The sequence below is a fragment of the Rhea americana genome, unplaced genomic scaffold (assembly GCF_003343005.1).
Source record: "Rhea americana isolate MKP2758 unplaced genomic scaffold, rheAme1 scaffold_93, whole genome shotgun sequence".
Lineage (NCBI taxonomy): Eukaryota > Metazoa > Chordata > Aves > Rheiformes > Rheidae > Rhea > Rhea americana.
The window spans coordinates 3,493,148-3,511,502 of NW_028187122.1; the positions used below are offsets into that span (position 1 = coordinate 3,493,148).

General features: G+C 41.9%; 1 pseudogene; it reads right to left on the reverse strand.

Moving 5' to 3' along the window:
- Window positions 1-2,287: 2,287 nt before the first annotated feature.
- LOC146584462 (D(1C) dopamine receptor-like) lies at window positions 2,288-3,458 on the reverse strand (annotated as a pseudogene).
- Between the last annotated feature and the right edge of the window lie 14,897 nt (window positions 3,459-18,355).

An 18,355-nucleotide genomic window follows, 5' to 3' on the forward strand; every position in this document is an offset into this window, starting at 1 on the left:
GATCTATGAATCCTGAGCCAGACAGCTCCCATATGCAGAGAAGCTAAACCTTTCCCTTCCGTTAATTAACAGCTTTGATCTCTAATAACAAGACTTTACACACGCCCCCAAAAAGCTGTTGTGAATATTAACTGTGTGTGGCCTTGACTGCCAGAACACTGCGTGCCCACATGCATGAAGAGGTGTGCGGGCAGGCAGAGGTAACCCTCTGCGGGACGGCGTGAGCTGAAGCTCTTGCAGCMGGGAGCGGAGTACAGCACTTCAGGACAGTGCTTTATCGAGTGTGTCAGTATCTCCCCAGGATGGGTTTTAGTGTGGAGGARGAGAGGGTGAGATGAGATGTCTTTTATAGCTCTAGGATATAATTTTGGCTTTTTGGGGGAGATAAAAGATGCTGACACTCTTACCATAGGAGTTTCCTGTTTGTAAAAAATAAAGAAATATAGCAAGGAAAATCCTCTAGCAGATTAATATGGACACTTAAGCAGCTGAATCCATGCATGCTTCATATAACAAAACCTAGAAAATTGTCAAAGGGAATCAAAATGAAAAATATGGAACTTGTATATGTGTATTGATTTCAGGATTATTCTCTAGGTGAGACATCAAGCATATTGAATGATAGTTGTTAAGGCCTAAMAAAAATTAATAATCACTAAGAGAAAGGCAGCTATCCAGATGTGTGTGAAGTTCTTATCTTTACACCCCTTTGCATTCAAAAGAATAGCTGAGGATGATCACAYGCAAAAAAAAATTCAAACATTTTAACCTCCATGCTGCCTTAAGGAATCATGTCACAGTGAAGCAGGACTAGAAAGGATTTCAGATCATTATATTCTGCCCCCAAGAAAAGATTAGCAATGTCTGTGTCATTTCTGACAGATGTTTGGTAACATCTTAAAAACTTTCCCTGATGGAGACTTTGTAACCTCCCTAGGCAAGCTATTGCAGTGCTTAATTATCCTTACTCTTAGAAAGTTCGAATGTTTTACTTTGGTCTTTCTAACTTCAGTGAAGCCCATTGCTTCTTGTCCTGATAATCCTGGCCGTGGATAGAAGATTTCAGCCACAATCCCACTATCCCTCAAGGATGCATTTCTGAGAAGTGCAGTGGTTAGCAATTCAAGTGGACATCAAAGCAATTTTCCTATATGAATTAATACAGTAGAGGGAGAATGTGTCCAGGGACTTAAGAACTACACACAGTTTATGGACARTATATATGGCAGAGGATGGAGAGGGAAGAGTAGGATCTCTGGGAGGAAATGCTGGTTGTTYAGCCATGCTTTTCAGTAGCTGGCTTTCCGTAATGGATCACGGTTCTGAAAAATTTCAGCTGCACATCTATGAGACTGAATGCCCATGATAACTCTTTTAGTGTAGATGTTCTTGCTGCCTTTTTCTGAGCTGTTGCATTTTCATCATCATCATCATTCTCCTTTGAATGAATCAAGGTCAATTGACTCAATCATAGGTGAAGGACAGAAAAATGGGGTAGTGATGGCAGCTGGAGGAGCACAGTATTAAGTAATCACAATAAGATGGTGATGTTTCTGTTGAACATTTTTGAAGAGACTAATCACTGATTCAGAGGTTTAAATCCAGACATTCAGCTTTGAAAATGTTATAGAACTAAAGCCAAACATAGAGCTTTAAGAGCAGAAGCAAGCAACTATATGATGTGAAACCATGAGGAAAAAAATGTATTTTTWAAGAGATGTAGCTGTATCTAAGATTAACTTATCTGCATGAGATGATATYATAGCATCTCAAACTATGTGGGCTGTTTTTGTTTTGATCTAATTCATTCTCAAAAAAAAATCATAAAGTTGTTGATAGAAGAGTGGTGGATGAACAAATGCATGGGAAAYGTGAATGAAAGCAAGGGGTGAAGGTGACAGTGGGAAGATGTCAATTTGTAGTTGCTTTGCTTTTGGAATAGACTTTACATGCCTCTCACCTTCCAGGGTAAGAGCTGCCAGCTCTCGCCCCTCTAGGGTGAGACACTGTTTGCTGGGCAACAGGAGTATCCCATGTGGAAGCCAAGCAAATACTCCACTGTGGGACGGCTGTGTATGACAGCGGCAATACTTATCCCTTCAGAGTAGAGTGATGAGATCTTTCACCTATCTCTGCCTCCCAATCAAATGGCAAAGTGGCTGGCTCAGGAAGATACTTGAGGCTGCTGTTGGGAGCAGCCTCTCTGTGAGGAGTCGCAGGCCTTTTCTCCACAGGCGGCTCCTTGCTGCTCCTTTCCCCCTGGAGGCTTGCGGTGTGTGGGCTGCACTCAGGCAGCCGCGGCAGCAAGYGGCACTGAGGATGAGGCAGCTCTGTCCTTCTGACAGGCAGAATTGTGGTGATAAGGCTCCAGCTTGTTGCTGAAGTTGACCCTCTCCACAGTGGACCTGGCTGTGCACAGCAGAAGCACTGGCAGCCCAGCAGGCTGCTGAACGCCTTCCTGCAGTCTGTGTTGAAAGCATAGATCACCAGATTCACAGAGGAGTTGGCCCAGCCAAACCACACAAAGATGTTGAAGGCAGTTTGGCCAATGCAGGGTGACTGCCCTTCATCACTGCTCTTCAGCACAGGCTGGCAGAAAGGCAGCAGGCAGTTGAGCAGRAAGAAGGGCAGCAAGCAGCAAACGAAAACACCTGATATGGTGGAGAGGCTCTGCAGCACCTTGGTCTCCTTGCACAGGCAGCTCTGCGAGGAGGAGGCAGGCTGCTTGTCGATAGCCAGGCATTGCCCTCTTGCTTGCTCAAGGCTGGAAACACTGTGGATCTGGGCCTGGGTGATTCGGTATGTGCAGGCATAGGTGATGATCATGATAGCCACAGGGATGTAGAAGCTGATAAGAGAGGAGGTGATAGCATAAGTGCAGTTCAGGCAGATGTCACAGCRGTGTGTCCCAGGCAGCCAGGACCCTGGAGGCCTCCTGTACTGGGCTTTATGCCAGTGTAGCTGCACCGAGATGAAGGAGATGAGGATGGAGAGGGCCCAGGCCAGGCTATCAGGATGCAAGCCAGGCGCTGCGTCATCCTACACYTATAGTGAAAGGGGCTGGTGATGGCCCAGTACCGGTCCAGGCTAATGATGCAGAGATGAAGGATGGAGGTCGTGGAGCACCTAGTGTCGAAGGCCACACAGGTGTCGCAAAAGCGGCTGCCAAAGAGCCATGAGCCACCGGCCACCTTGGTGACTGCCTTCCAGGGCATCACCAGCAGGGCCACGAGCAGGTCGGAGACAGCCAGTGACAGCACGAGCCAGTTGGTGACCTTGGCRCACAGGTGGCAGAAGCACAGGACAGCCAGGCACACCAGTGCCTTCCCCAGCACTGTGCTCAGCACCAGGGCACCCAGCAGGCTCCTGTGAGCACCCACAGGGCCTGYGGGCTCCCCACTGCCACAGCTGCCACCTCTGTCGGGTAGGGTGCCTGCTGCTCGCTACACTGCCGCCATCGTGTGGGACTGGGCAAGACAATTTACAGTTGTATCAAATCTGGATATTAGAAGACGTCTTTTCATTAAAACACATTTTGCTCTTTTTTATTATTATTTTTAATTGAAAACCTGTTTTACAAAAGCAAACCCATAGAAACCAGAGGCATCTCTCCTCCATTATGTTTTGGCAGAAGACAGTTTCTGCATTTCCTCAGACAGCACCCAAAAGCTGTGTATGTGTATGCCAAAGATGTTTTCTCATGTATTTCAGTACTCTCCTGTTTGCATTTATAATTACATGTGTGTTATTTATAACATTATAAATGTGCCCTTCATACATTTACAGCCTATATTCAATAAAATATCCTAATGCAAATAGGGTATAATCCTTTTTTTTGGAAGAATTTGTATGGTAATCCTGTCATTGAAAAAATAGTGACTGGCATGTTAGTGGAAAAGACCAGCTCATATAATTTAATTAATATGGTAAAAAAGTAATTTTTTTTTAGATGAGGTGTTTTGTATTTTCTATTCTACTTGCTAATTAAAATTACTTTATCCACTAGTGCCACTCTAAATAATGTTTAAGCTGGTAATTATCTGATTTCCATCATACTGTTATGACATTCTTGATGATTAGAACAGAGACGGAAATTAAAAAAATAAATTTAGAACAGTAAAGCTGGCAGCTTATCCTGTAAAAATCAATATATTTAAGATAAGCTATCTTGCATTAGTTCATAACAGATTGTTAATATTTAGTCATGTTTTATAAGAGTCTAGTTTCTTTGCACCTTCGYAGCCACAGTCTTCACAATGAAGCCCATTATGTTATCCCTGATACCATCCAGGAAACTGGAATACATTTCTTGTTAATATGTTTGACTATAAAACTGGCTCATAATTCAAACAATTTATCTACAGTCTTCTCTGATAAAATATTATACTTTTCTTATAGAAGAAGTAACTGTTAGAATAATATAGACTGTAAAATAAGAACCTACTCCACACCTCGTCTTACTTGCAAACATACCTGCATGGATTTTACGGATATTGCAAACCGTAGTGGCTCTCTGACCTTCATTGSAATAGTAAGAAAAGAGTAAATCTTAGTCCGTAAAACCTATCCACACACTTGCACACCTGCTAGTTTTACTCAAATGTATTTGTTCCTATTTAACAATAAATAAAATGGGCTAAGAACAGACTATTCTTRTAAAGAATAGACAGCAGAGAGAGTTCAGGCAGTGTAGTACTGAAGGGGAAACAGCAATGCTTCTGCATACTCAGCAGTGCTCTGTAGCAGACAGTAGCTAGTGTTATAATAAAAACAACTGTTTTGAGTGTCTCTGTGTAGCTCTAGYTGGCCAAAGTCAAATCTGACTAAGAGGTAAAGATCTCAAAGAGTTGAATTTCTTACAGTTATAATTAAAATAAGCATCTATTAAGAGAACCCCTCTTAATAGCCTCATTGACAGACAGGGTGCAGTGGAGACTCAACCCTTATTAAACACAAGAGAATCCATACTGAGYGAGACATTATGGATGTCCTGATTCTAGAGAAAACATCAACAGATGCATTCACCCTTTTAGATACCAGAAAATCCAACCACAGGATGTAAATGCATAGGAAACTATATAGTGAGTCAGTGGCAAGCCACAAATAGAAACATCGCCCAAGTCTTATTCCTATGAGGGGCATAGTGGAGCGAAGAGTAAGCTTATTGGAGAGGGAGGAAAGAGATACAAAGCAGGGAAAGCACAATCCTGTGTGAAAATCAGTGTGCACAGTAAGTTGAAAATGCTGCAAATTTAGCTTTTGGGGACCGCAGACATTTATTGCATTAAGCATATTCTGGGTAGAATAAGAAGGATCTGAGCAAAATAACATAAAAGATTAATAGACTTGCTTGCTCTTCWTTCTGAAATAATGCTTAATTTTTACTACTAGAAAAAATTAGACCTAGGACAGCTGTCTTCCCATCATGTTCCCTGGTTTAGGACTGAAATAGAGAAAGCAACATTCCCCTCCCAAATACTATCTTAATCTTGTTTGATTATTCCCTTTAACTTTGGGTGGAACTGGGAGTGCACAGGTCCATTTACGGCCATACCAGCCCTTCTAATTTCTTTCTTATACACTATCTGCTGTAGTTTGCTATTCCTCAGGCTGTTCTGAGGCTTGGAGCTGGATTCCAGAATTCAAAAGGATTGCTGTCAGACTTGGATATCTCTTGACATTCGTTATTTAGCCACATTTAGTTTTTGCCAAATTGTTTTCATGATATTTGGAGGTACATGTCCATTCTGGACTTCTCTGTTGTTTTCTCAAGCAATAGCCAGCACTAATGTAAAGATTCTGTCTCCTTTACCATGCCCTTATTTGGGTATTTTTACTAGTTTTGTCATTTTATGGAAGTCTGCCATTTCAAATTGAATTAATTTGATTAACATGTAAATACTGTAAATAATATACACTGTCAATAACAAAAGAGTACATAAAATATGTAAGTGATAAACTGTTTTTTAAATAATAGATTTTCAAAAAGCTTTAAAAACGTTTATAATCAATATATGGAAAATAAAGCAGGTTAGGAGGTCCAATCAACTGTCACTTGTATTACAACTTCAATACAAGCAGCATGAAAGAAAATAGCATTAAATTCAAAAGGATTTGCTTTTCAAAGCAACATTTCTTAATTGTACATTTAAGCTGAGCTATCTTATTTTATATTTCTATTTAATCTTTTCTGTTATCAATGAATGTACAAAAAGAAATTTAAATTTCCAAATTCTAGATTTGTAGATTCACTCAGCACCTTCAAAGGCAAGTACCTTTAATGAGTTGTTAATATGCTCCATTTAATATTCAAGTGACCTAGGGCAGGGATGAAAGGCTTAGCAGGAGCTTTAGGCTCAGCCCGAGAGCAGAGCGTGCTGTGGGGAGATGCTGGGGCAGCTGCCGTGGTGCTCTGCATGCCCCCTGCAAAAGAAGTCCACCAGGCACAAGGTGTGGGGAGAAGCKGCAGCTCTGCTTTATCGCCACCCCATGTAGGCACCTGCACATCGGGCAAGCAGCAGGAGAGGCCCCACTAGTGCACCTTTCACGCCTGCGCTTGACGTGAGCTGCAGGAAGGGAGGAGAAAGTTCCCTTGCCATCTCCTTCTGTAGAGTGTCCTTGTGTAACGGCCAGATACACAGTAGACCAACGATTTTGCCCTGATGACAAACTAAGGATAACCAGCTAGAAAAACTGCTGAAGCCTRAAGAGAACACAAGCCACATTAGCAGTGTTGGCACAGGCTGCCTGAGAGAGTGTTCTTCTCTAGTATGAWCTTTAGAGCCATCCCCTAGCAGCCCTAAAACATGACAGTAAGTTGAAACACCTCCCAGGTTGACCACAGTGCTGTTGAGTTTATACAGGCTTCTGACACAGCCCATAACTGAGGAGGCAAAAAGATGGGTTTAGTGCAATCTTTATCCTCTCCCATCTGAGCTGCACTTTTTGAGTTCCACGATGCAAAAGCTAGCCCTATCTCTGTTCAAGTGATGTGTCCAGCTTGTAGGGTGTTTTGTGACRGTGGCTGCCTCTTCTCAGAGAGGCAGGGTAAAGTAAACAGCTTCTTGATTTTTCTTTTTAAAGACAAATGCAAAATACATTTCATTGCTACAGTGATCAGCACCTAAACTGTCTAAACTGTTTTAACCAGTGCTTAATCAAGATAAATGATATCAATAAAATAATAATGGGGAAAAATGGTCWATATTAAAGTGTTGACTGTTTCAAAATGTTACCTCCTTATGTTTTAGCATAGAAATGTTTCATTGACTATTCTTGCATTTAAAATTAAAATTAAAAAATGCAACCCATCATGTGTTTCCAATAGAGGGCACACACAGCACTTTGCAAAATGAAAAAAWTTTGAAATCTGCTCTATACCAGCTGACATGTGGCGGAATTAATGCCAAATCATATTCAGATTCTTATAGAAACTGATCATTTGTGCTCCACTTCAGACACAAAATTATGTGCTAGGTTAGGAATATATCTCTYTTGCTTGCTTTATAAAGTGCAAATCTTAATTATTCAGAAAATCAGTGAGAGTTTTCCTTGCTTTTCTGCTGATGTCTCCATGATGTGTGAAGCAGTATTTTGAGAAAAGATGCATAAGTTTTTTGGAGGCTAAAATAAAAATGGACTTTCTGTCTATATGGGACAGTACCTAGACCTCAGCATTAGGAAGCAAAATTTAATCTGTACTCAGAATCATTTACTTTAAAGTATTTCAGATGGACACTACATTGCTTTTTATTTTGGTTTGTGTTTTCGCTATTTAGAGATTTAATGATTCAGTGACTGTTAGCAACCTGGAAACTTTCTAGCACCTAGCAGATGTGATACATGATAGCCACTGAATTACAGTGTTCCACAAGTATCCGTTCAATCTCTAGTCTTCGTAAAAATCTGCGTGCAGCCACCAATAGGACTGGTTGAATGGCATGGTCAGACAGCATAGAGGTGATGCACAATTCTTYCTGTCCTGATGCCATGACCATGCCACTGCCACCAGGAAGGCTTGGAGCTTGGATGACCTGAACAATTAGGTGCAGTAGAATATAAGCAAGATGGAAGTGATGCTGGAAGGCAGGTAAAAGCCTTCTGAAAGCTTCACAACCATGTATTCATTCTTCTTTCTTTGAAGATCCCACATCCCTACAATCTATCCGACATATATTTTAGAAGAACTTTTGGATACCTGATAAATTCTCATTTGRCAGCACAAACTTGCTATTATCTAGGCTAGGTGGCTATTCCGTAATGGCAGGCAGTGGCAAGCCTAACTTACTCACTTTTTGCAAGCTCATGGCTGGACTATAGCAGTGTAAGGTACAAGACATGAATCATCAGTGTATAAGGACACTCACAGACATGAGGACACAACAGATGAGGCCTCCACCATCTACTCCTGCTACCTCAGAATCTGGTTCAGATTTGAGTCCTTGTTCTCTGTCTTCAAGGCTTTCCCAGATGCTGTGTGTGTAAAAAACAGATAAAATCACAATTCACAGTAAAGATCGTGGTTAATAACTATTTGAGAGGTGTCTGTTCAGACAAAATTCATCCTGCAGGAGTCACTTGTTTGCAGTCATATCCCCAGAAGTTTGAGAGCTTCACACACCCTGCCACTTAGTGYTCTGTGTTCCTTCTTTAGCAAAAGTCGAGCAAAACAGTGTTTGAACACAAACCAAATAAACAAAAATACTTTCCTGCAGTATGTGCTTCTTTCCCTGTGGGAGAACATGACAAATATTAGTTGTATTGGGTACATCGTGATTGTTCTATGATAGATACTTCCCACAAGACACTCCAACTGTCTGGACAGGGGACCAGGTCCCTTCTAGTCTTTCTCTTTGTTTTCCTTCTGTGGAAACCATTGCATGGACAAAGGGAGCCACGGTGCATGGTTAACTTTTAATATTGAGTCAGCATAAAATAAGTTACAGCCCTGGAACTGGGAAATGAGACGTGTGCCACTGGCCCACAGTTTCAACAGAGCCATTACCTAAGGCTACATGTGTTTAGCCACTACTGAATGCAGTGCTGGATTTGGATACCAGAGTGATGAGCATAGTATAGGAACCTGTACAGAACAGCTCAGCAACACAAGCTTTCAGTGGTGTCTGGAAAATAGCTCAGGATGTGTGCAGGATGCAACCCTGGTAAACTAGGAAGTGACATTTCTCCGTATTATTATTATTATTTGTCATTTTGCTCATTCCTGGCCATCAATGGTGCCAAATGTTGCATGCTAGATTTTATAAACAGGCAATCATTTTGTAATAAATGAATAATGAATGAAAACTTAACAAATATTCTTAGTAAATAATACGTGTTAAAAATTTCTCCTCTTTATGCATTGCCTGTGATATTAGCACAAGTTGTACTGGTTGTGCCTGGCTGCAGCATTTCCTAAGGGACTGTCCGCCAGCTTAGCACAGCCTAAACACAGAGCAGTAAACTGAACCTTACCCTTTCCAGCCACTCCCTGTTATTCTGTTTATCCAAGTTCTATGCTGATCATATCTCAAGAAATTAGTTTATAATAAAATTCAGTTAAAAAAAAAATCTGCAAGTAGTTCTAAGCCCAGTCCTGTCCCCACTGAATATGTGATCAAAGACCAGTCCAAATTTTATCTGTTTTACCTAGAGGACTTCTCTTGCCACTGATTTTAGTGGGCAGAATTCCAAAGTGCCCATGCCCTGATTTGCAGTCTCTGCAAACATTTTGCAGCTGTTCTGTACAGGTATAAATAACAATTGTAGGTTCAGGGCAGATTCAGGAATCAAACCAATTAGATGATTATTCCTAAAAAGTTAATATGGACCTAGCTTATGAAGCAGAGGCCTGTGTTTGGAGAGTGCAAAGCCAGACTCCTGTTTTTTAACCTTCCAGAGCACATTACAATACAAATTTTAAAAAGAAAAACAAATCTAATATGACTTGGTAGAAAAATAAAAGCGGAAAATCCCTACAATCTATAACTTTTGKTTTTTTTACTGCTTATATCTTATCAGCTACAACACTGATTTTACTAGCAATTTTAGTGACATAGCAAGTAAACAGAGCACAAGACTGAGACAGGAATTTGTGATAATGTAATAACCATGGMGGAGAACTAGCAACTCTTTTCAGCTGCATAGTAGCTTTAGAAAAATAAAAATCTTATAAAACACTCCCATTGTCTATGGCAATCAATATTGGTAGGAAAAGCGCAAAGCAGAGTCCATGCATCTGAATTAGCTCCCACAAAAACATTTACTGAGGTAATCTAAGGCTTATGCTGAGATCCTGCCTGGAAACAAGAAATTCATGATACTGAATATACATAATTCAAAATGGCTCTAGTAAGCTAAGTAAAGGAAAAGCTACTTTGCCAACTATACTGTTTTTCAGTCTTAAAACAGAAAGAAAGAAAGAAAAACCCTTAGTTGGAGAAAAACTGGCCAAAGTGTTCCCAGGCAAGGAAAAAAAAGCAATCATATCTCTGCTTTGATCCAATGACTCCTCTTTCGTCTTTGTATCTCAAAAATATCCTCTAACCCTTCACTAACAACACAGGAGTATGTGAGTGAATGAGGATGCCAGCCTGAGAAATGTGCGATCCTGCACTGTCCCCTTTCCCTCATCTGTTTCCTTTCTTCTTTATCTTCATCTTTGTCTTCTCTCAGCTTGCATCTGTTCCTTTTGGGTGGATCCGAAAGGGTGGATAAAAACAAAAAGAAAGTGCGAGTTGCCAGTGCCTGTGAATACAACATGAGGTTTTTGGCACACAGACGGACAGAGCCTGTGGATTAGGTAAGTGTCTAACTGATTAGCTGGGTAGAAGGAGGAAAATAAAAGACTTTTGGATCCTAGCAAAAGCAGATATTATTTTCTTTCATTTTTCTCCTCTGTTATGAACCACTGAATGTTATGAACAGAATTACATTTCTGTTTTGGATTTGTTAATAAATACTTCAATTTGTTTTTGTCTTAACCTGGCTGAAGGTAAGGGTGATTTCCAGGTAACTGACTCTATCCCTATGTGTTTGGTGACCTTTACAACAGGAATATTGTGATATGCTAACAGTCTCTAGCTTTTCAGTATGTTGCTGATGATACGCAGAGGGGAAGAGAGTAAGTCTCTACATAGATACACTGGCCAGTCTAGGAGCAGGTAACATGGAGGTTACATGGAAGAAGTGACTATGTGACTATCAATACCCTGAAAAGCTTTCCAGTGAGGTTTTGACACTGTGTTTGAACCACAGAAAGCTTAAGACTACACTAGCAAAGCACAACAGGCTGAATTGTCTTAATACAAGCATATAACGTGTTTTATCCAGGAGCAATGTAGTTTAATTCTAGAACTGCAGCACAGCAGAGAATGTTATGCAGAGAAGCTTATGGCATGTGGGAGTCTGCCAAACATAATGGCTCTGAGCTGCTCAATTAATTGTTAGAGCGTGATGAGATCTTGGCCAGAAGGAATTGTATTAGAAGTGCAAATTGTTATTAGTGGGGTGTAAAGATGTTCTTGCCAAAGTAGCATTTCCAAAGAAACTAGAGCCTCTGGAATGAAATGCCAAAGAGCACAACTGTATTGCAAATAGAAGAATATCCGAGGTTTGGGGAGCCCTAGGGTACAGTTGTTCATATATATTGATTTGAGGAAGACATTCCATATTTTAATTACAGAAGTAATGGAACAGCACAGGGAAAGCAACAGCAACATATTGGTTATGTTTATAACCAATAAATGTGTATTTATTGTCACTGTTCAGCAAAAGAGGTAAGATAGTATCTGAGGCCTTGCTATGCTGTTCATATGAAGAGAAACTAGTAATCGGCGCTGTCATATTTTTGTACAGTTTTGTTGTTGTTGTTTTTTAGAGTAGTGTTGTTTCTCAGCTCTTGGGAACAAATTACAAATTGGCAGTTTCCTTGTTCATAATTTCCAGAACTGCAGAGAATATCTAATTTGTTGGCTGCAGATAGGAATTGGAGATGAGCACAGGAACTTGCTTAAAAGCATAAAAATGGTCATCCTAGTTCAGACCGAGGATCCGTTTAGTCTCATACCCTGTCTCTAAGCCTGATCTAGAGGCTGCATCTCCCTCACTACTGCTGTGAAAATGTCTGAGTCTCTAAAGAAGTGTGAGCAGCTGCTCAAGCTCAGTAATCAGTGCCTCCACTTTGAAATGACAGATGAGAGCCCTTGAAAGCCCTCTGAGCAGTGGCACTTCTGGACTCACTGTGCCTTACTGGATCTCTCAGCAATTACTTGTCCAGTTTCTCCTTGAATCTGTGTAAAAGTCTTGCATCCACAGCATCTTTTGGCAGGAGTTGTCAGTTTGGTGGGGAAATCAGATCATCACGTTCTGCATTTCAGTGGTAGATTTTTGTTCCTGAATAAATACCTTGAGATTTTCTTAGTATTGCCAGTAGCATTGTCTAAGTCCAATTCTGCAGGCACCAGACACCAAAGAATGAAGACTCCAAAACTATGTATTTTTAGACTACTCACAGTATACTTGGCATAAAGGTTTGCAGGATTGGATCCTTTGCATGTGTATACAACCTCCTTGAAAACAACTGCCTGACTTACATTTTTGCAGCATATTCCTTATCCCTTATGCCTGGGAGTTAAAAATTGTCTGTATTGCTAAAATCCCTAACTGGATGTAAATCAAAATGGAAACCAGAATGACAACTAGTGATCCCACTGAAATKTGTTAATTATATCAGAAATGTGTGACATTTCATAAGTGTTCAGACCTTGAAAGGGTGCAGTTATAGGCAGGGGCTACTCCTAATGAGACRCTGTACTGAAAGGTCAGCTGTCAAAAACAGTCATGAATGCAGATAGATCTAGTTCTCTGTTGCCTATGTATTTATTTAACAACCAAGAAGTTTGCTTCTCTCAGACATCAAGACTGGATCACTGCAGTACACCAGAAATCTTTGGAACATGGGATAATGTTGCAGTTAGTGCAGACCTTAAGTAAGCAGTATAGAAAAGCCTAGTTTGTTCCTTATATGATATTTTAATCATCAACTCTTTGCAGCGAAGTCTACATGATTTACTTGTACACTGTCTCACTCAATGAAGACTTGCCTAGCTCATATTTGTGCATGCTCATTGTAACATAAAAAAAAATAATAAGGTGAAAATCAGATACTTCCTTTTATCTTTCAGAGACTAAAAGTGAGGAGAAGCTAGCCAGATTCCTTATGCTTAGCTCCTATTTCATATATATCTTCTTGCTATCTTGCCCCAACAGGCAGAGCAGTTTCAGAGCTGACAGCTTTCTCAGGTGTAGAAAAGATACTAATCTTTTTGTCAAGCAGAACACCTGGACTATCATCTTCTCCATAGTGGAGATATTTTATAAATTGAGCTAGAGGCTTTGTTACTGCAGAAATGTTTTCAGCAAAGTAAAAAGAACTCAGCTTCATGTTTATTTCATGTGACTCACACTTTCTTTATACGATCTTATTTGGTAAAGTTATCTCCTTCATAAGGGTCACCTTAGAGAGTCAGGAGCACACAGGTTCCTACTACAGCAAATCACCCTAAGCAGTTTCAGGACAGTACTAAACCGCTGCATAAACTACTCAGAATATTCAATGAAGCAACTATTTTCTTTTTACCAATAAATGAAACCATTTATTATGCAAATATTGCCAAAACACTGGATACTAAGGATTTTGCTGCCAAATCAGAACTACAGAATAAATAAGGTCATTTTTAACAATAGTGAGCAACAGCACAGTTACAGTTTAGTGTGTCTAGGGTAGAATTCCATATTGTAATTTCTTCAATGTCAAGGTGAGCGTAAGAGATTCATACTTCGGCCAGTCATTCTCAACCTCCAGCTATAGTTTAACCCTCTTTTATCTGCAGAGATTCAGCTGTTTGGGGGCCTTGTGCTAAAATGAATTGGTGAAATGATCTAGGCTTTTAATTTTCTGAACTAGATCATTTCATTCATCTATTGCAGTAATTGTAACATGGAATTGCACTTCTACGAGGCTCAAAATGTAAGTGTTCCTTCACACCTCGTCCTTATTACACTTTCTGCAACTTCCCAGATTTTATAGCCACTTACATGCTGTTTAATCTGTACTTCTTCCTTGTGGATTGCTGATGACCCTTCACAGACTAGATTACCTGCTCCCCCTGCTCTGCCAAGCCAAAATGTGCTCCTAACATGAAATTTAGCTGCCCAGAGGCGCATGCACATTTCTCTGAATTATTGCCTTGGCTTTCAGATACTTGGCTCAAGGCTGTTTCATAATCAGTTACAGGGAAACTGTATAATATATGTTGCTATTAACCACATCTTTAATATTTTAGCTAATAAAACAGAAAGACAACAAAGCTCCTCCATCAAATAGTGACTAGATTTTACACTTTATATAGCATTTTCCATCTTTAAGAAAAATAATAGAAATAATGATAGCTATTCAGCAGTAAAAAACTGAGGCACTAAAGATGAAGTAGGTTGCCTGCAGTCATATAGTAACTTAGTAGAAAATAAGAATAAAGCTTCTGTCTTCTGAYCATGTAACCAGATCATGTAGCAGGTATTCCTCAAACCTGAGCATTTTTTGAAAAGCCAGTAAGAATTTAAAAAAACCCTCATTTACTTCTGAACTCTATCCTACAGRAGTGATTTAAAATACACACTGTTATCCTGGGAATCTGTCTTAAAAAAATATAAATTAATCTACCTGTCTAGCAAGTCTTAGACTTGGAAACATATGCAAATACAGTGACTCAAATGGTTATATTTTGTGCAAAACAACCTGCTATCCTTTGGAATCCCTAGCATAATTTTCAACTATCCCAGTTGCACTGACTATGTTAATCCYAAACCAACCTTATGTGACAATTTCAGAGTCATTCTTTGTTTTTGTTAGCTTGTTTTAACATCTCATACTGTTAGGCAGACTCCACATTAAAATCTTGGTTTACATAAGCTTAATTAAATCGTAACAGTCCCTTCAAGAGTGAAGCTGTATGGCAGCAATTACAAAGTGAATGCTTCATTGAAAATGTGCACAATACATTTTATGGAATTATAGGTATTTCTTAAACCTAAAATCCCCTCTAATAAAGGGAGATATCTCTCTCACGTTTTGTCAGGGTGCAGAATGAGCTCCTAGGTAATTTATACTCTCTCCATGGATTCTCATGGATCCACCCCTTCCTTACTTGCTTGCAAGACATAAACTGCTGCTGTGTTTCCACAAGATTTCCCTTTATAGCAYATTAGCCAGGATAAGAAAGAATATATAAAGTGAGATCACTGCTGATCCCTTGTTACAGTTTAGGAAGTCTCCAATTTAAGATGGGTATAATAAGTTTCATAGTTGTTTTATTACTTTTGAACAACAGTACCCTCTCTGTGGCTATCAACCAGTYAGGTGCTGCTTGGGATGTTCTGCTTGGTCATCAGTTTGATGGCACAAGCTGCACAGTCTCCTTGCACAGAGTATAGAACACCTGAGGTAGGCTCATTTGGGAGACATGGTAATCAGACCCCCATGTATCTGAGATGATCCTGACCACAATGTACCATTTACTATATAATTAAATAAAAAATATTTAATATAATTACCATTATAATTACACCAGAAAGGCTGGCAAAGAGCATAATTAGCCCATCATTGCTACGGGCTTGCTTTAACTGAAGTAGCCTTCAGAGTACTCCCATAAACAGTTCAGCTGGTATATCCAAAGGATAGGTAACCTTGGCATTTTGGGACATTTCCTAAGCAGCTGAGGCCAATAGGTCCTTTATTTGCCACAGCTGTAGCTGGATGAGGCTGCATGTCTGCTATCAAGGTGACAGCAAGACAAAACAAAACAAAACAATCTAATTCCAGTTCTTCTCCAACCTCTGAGATCCCAAGTATTTGCTAATTATTCTAGTCTGAAAATCTGATCTCACATGTAAAACATTGTGTTGTATGCCAGAGCTCAGAAGTATGATGAGAAAGAAAAGCATCACAAACTTGTTTATTTATTTATTTACTGAAATTAGGTCAAGTAGGCCTTATATTGTAAATTCCTAACAATAAGTCATAGCACAAGGAAATACATTGACTTTTTTGTGAGGTTTTCCAGTTTAAAACTTTCTTTCTAAAATGCCCATGAATAGATAAAAGCTTTAAAAGAGGACACCTCTTCCTCTTCCCCAATTCCCATTTTGTGGAAGGCCTCCTCCAAGCTGGGTGTGCTCCACCTGTCTGCCTTTAAAATCAAGGACTTCCATCGAGCTGCAGGACACTTGAAGGTGGATTTCCTAAATGGAGGATTCTTCTGGCCAAGGATTTCTAAAAGAACTGTACTTTCCCAGTTATCAACTGTGAGTACTTATGCTAGTAATATGAAAGTAACCGGTTAGGCTTGGGGCCACCTTGGGTGGAAGAGTGGCAGCCCAYAAAACCTTGCAAGGTTCCTATCTTGTTACAGCTGCTCTAGGGACTTGAGGCCTTTTTGGTTTGTCTGTGATTTTTTGTCGTCTTTCCCCCTGGAAATAAGGGAGTAAAATAACTTGTTCTTCTTCTTGCCTGAGCCAAGTGGTAGGAAACACAGTCACTGATTCCCACCTTCCCATGTCTGCTCCAGCTACCTCCCGGCTCTTAACGGGAACAGCTTTGAAATCCCATTGCTGCTGCGCAGAGGATTCRCCCTGAGGCTTCATGGCACCTAACCTCTTTTTCTCTCTACCCTCTCCCCAACTCCAAGTGCATCTTGTCTATCTTCAGAAAACATAAATAAATAAACAAGGGGAGGCAGCCCTAGACAGAGCGAGGCGCCGCCTGCCCACCGTGTTCCCGTCGCCCGCTCCCCCCCCCCGCAGCCGTTGGTGCCGACCGTTGGGCCGGGGCGGCTCCCAGGCGAGTGAGGGCGGGGCGGAGCAGCCCCCCCACCCCACCCCCGGGGCGGCCGCGACGCTCCCCGCCCGTCTCCTCCGGCTCTCGCCTCCCTTCGGGTTCCCGGCCTTGGCGTCCGCGCCTTCCCCGCCCGCTTCTCCTTCCCTTTGTCAGACCCGAGCTGTCTTGCCGCCCCCTGCGAGAGGGGCCGCCCCCGCCGCCTGGCCGCCGCCGCTGCGGTGTGCCGGCTGCGGCTGTGCTCTGCGCTCCGGGTGCTGCTCTGCACTCGCATCCCCGATACCCCGCTGCTGCCCGGGCGCTGCTCTCGGGTGAACACTGACAGCACACTGCCTTCTCTCCGCCTCTGGTGAGCTCTCCGGCGCCCGAACYTGCGAACCGCAGATCAGCCCGATAGCTGTTTGCTTCCACCGCCGCGGGGGAATCGCTGCCGAGTCCCTTTGATTCCTTCCTGAAAACCCGCCCTCGTCTTTCTGTATTTTTACTATTGTTATTAAGTCTCCCAACAAAACGGAAGGACGTTAACAGTGAAGTTATCGAGCACCTCAAGGGCGGTGTACATCCCCGGGTGTCTCCTGCTGCCYACACATCTTCCCTGTGGCGCAGCCCCGGGCCTGTTGGCGACGGCCCTCCYGGGGAGTGCTGCACGGCCAGGTCTCGGGGGCGCATCTCTGCCCTGCGAACTGTCTGACTGAGCCTTGCCGTGAGTCCTTATGTGGAAATAACATCCTTGAAGCCTGCAGGTGTGGCAGCGTGCTTTCTCCCCCCGCCCCCGCAAGTGGGGATATGTGTGTACACACTGGGGTGCTTTAAAACCAGCCTCAAGTAGACATCATAAATGGGTTCTTGATGGTTTTGGCTTTACTGTATGTATTTTGCAGGATTTCTACAGTTTGCACTCTAGGAAGTGCCTTTTGAAAAGTGTATGCAGAAAGTCTGACTATGATCCTGGCTCATAATGATGTGCAAGTATAGTRCTCCTTTCACATCACGCTTTAGGGCCTGCTTGTCATGGGGGTGATAGTTTTCCCCCAGAGGATCTCGGTGTCCTGCAGAATTGTTTAATTCCAGCAGGAGCGGTTAGGAGGTAAAGTCTGAAATGCCTGCTTAGCCGGTTGAGTGTTAAATCAGTTTCGGGTAAAGGGAGGTGGAGCAGGTTTGGGCTTTTTTCTGTGGTAAAGGGAATACGAAATGCAGATGGAATGCGGTAAAGGGGAGGTGCTCTAGGGGCAGCGTTTAGATGGAATACGGTAAAGAAGGCGCGGCGGTCTCAGAGGCACCTCTCTGGAGGGGAGATCCTGTCTAGTTGGCATCTCTATGATCCCGGATGTAGTTGCGCTGGGGGAAGGTCCGCGTATGTGTGCGGGGAAGGCGGGGGCGAGTGTCCTTCCCGCTTGCCTCTCTATGGTGCCTTTCCGGGGGGAAGGGCCGCTGCCGGCGCCGCGCGCCTGCGCGAGCCGGGCCCTC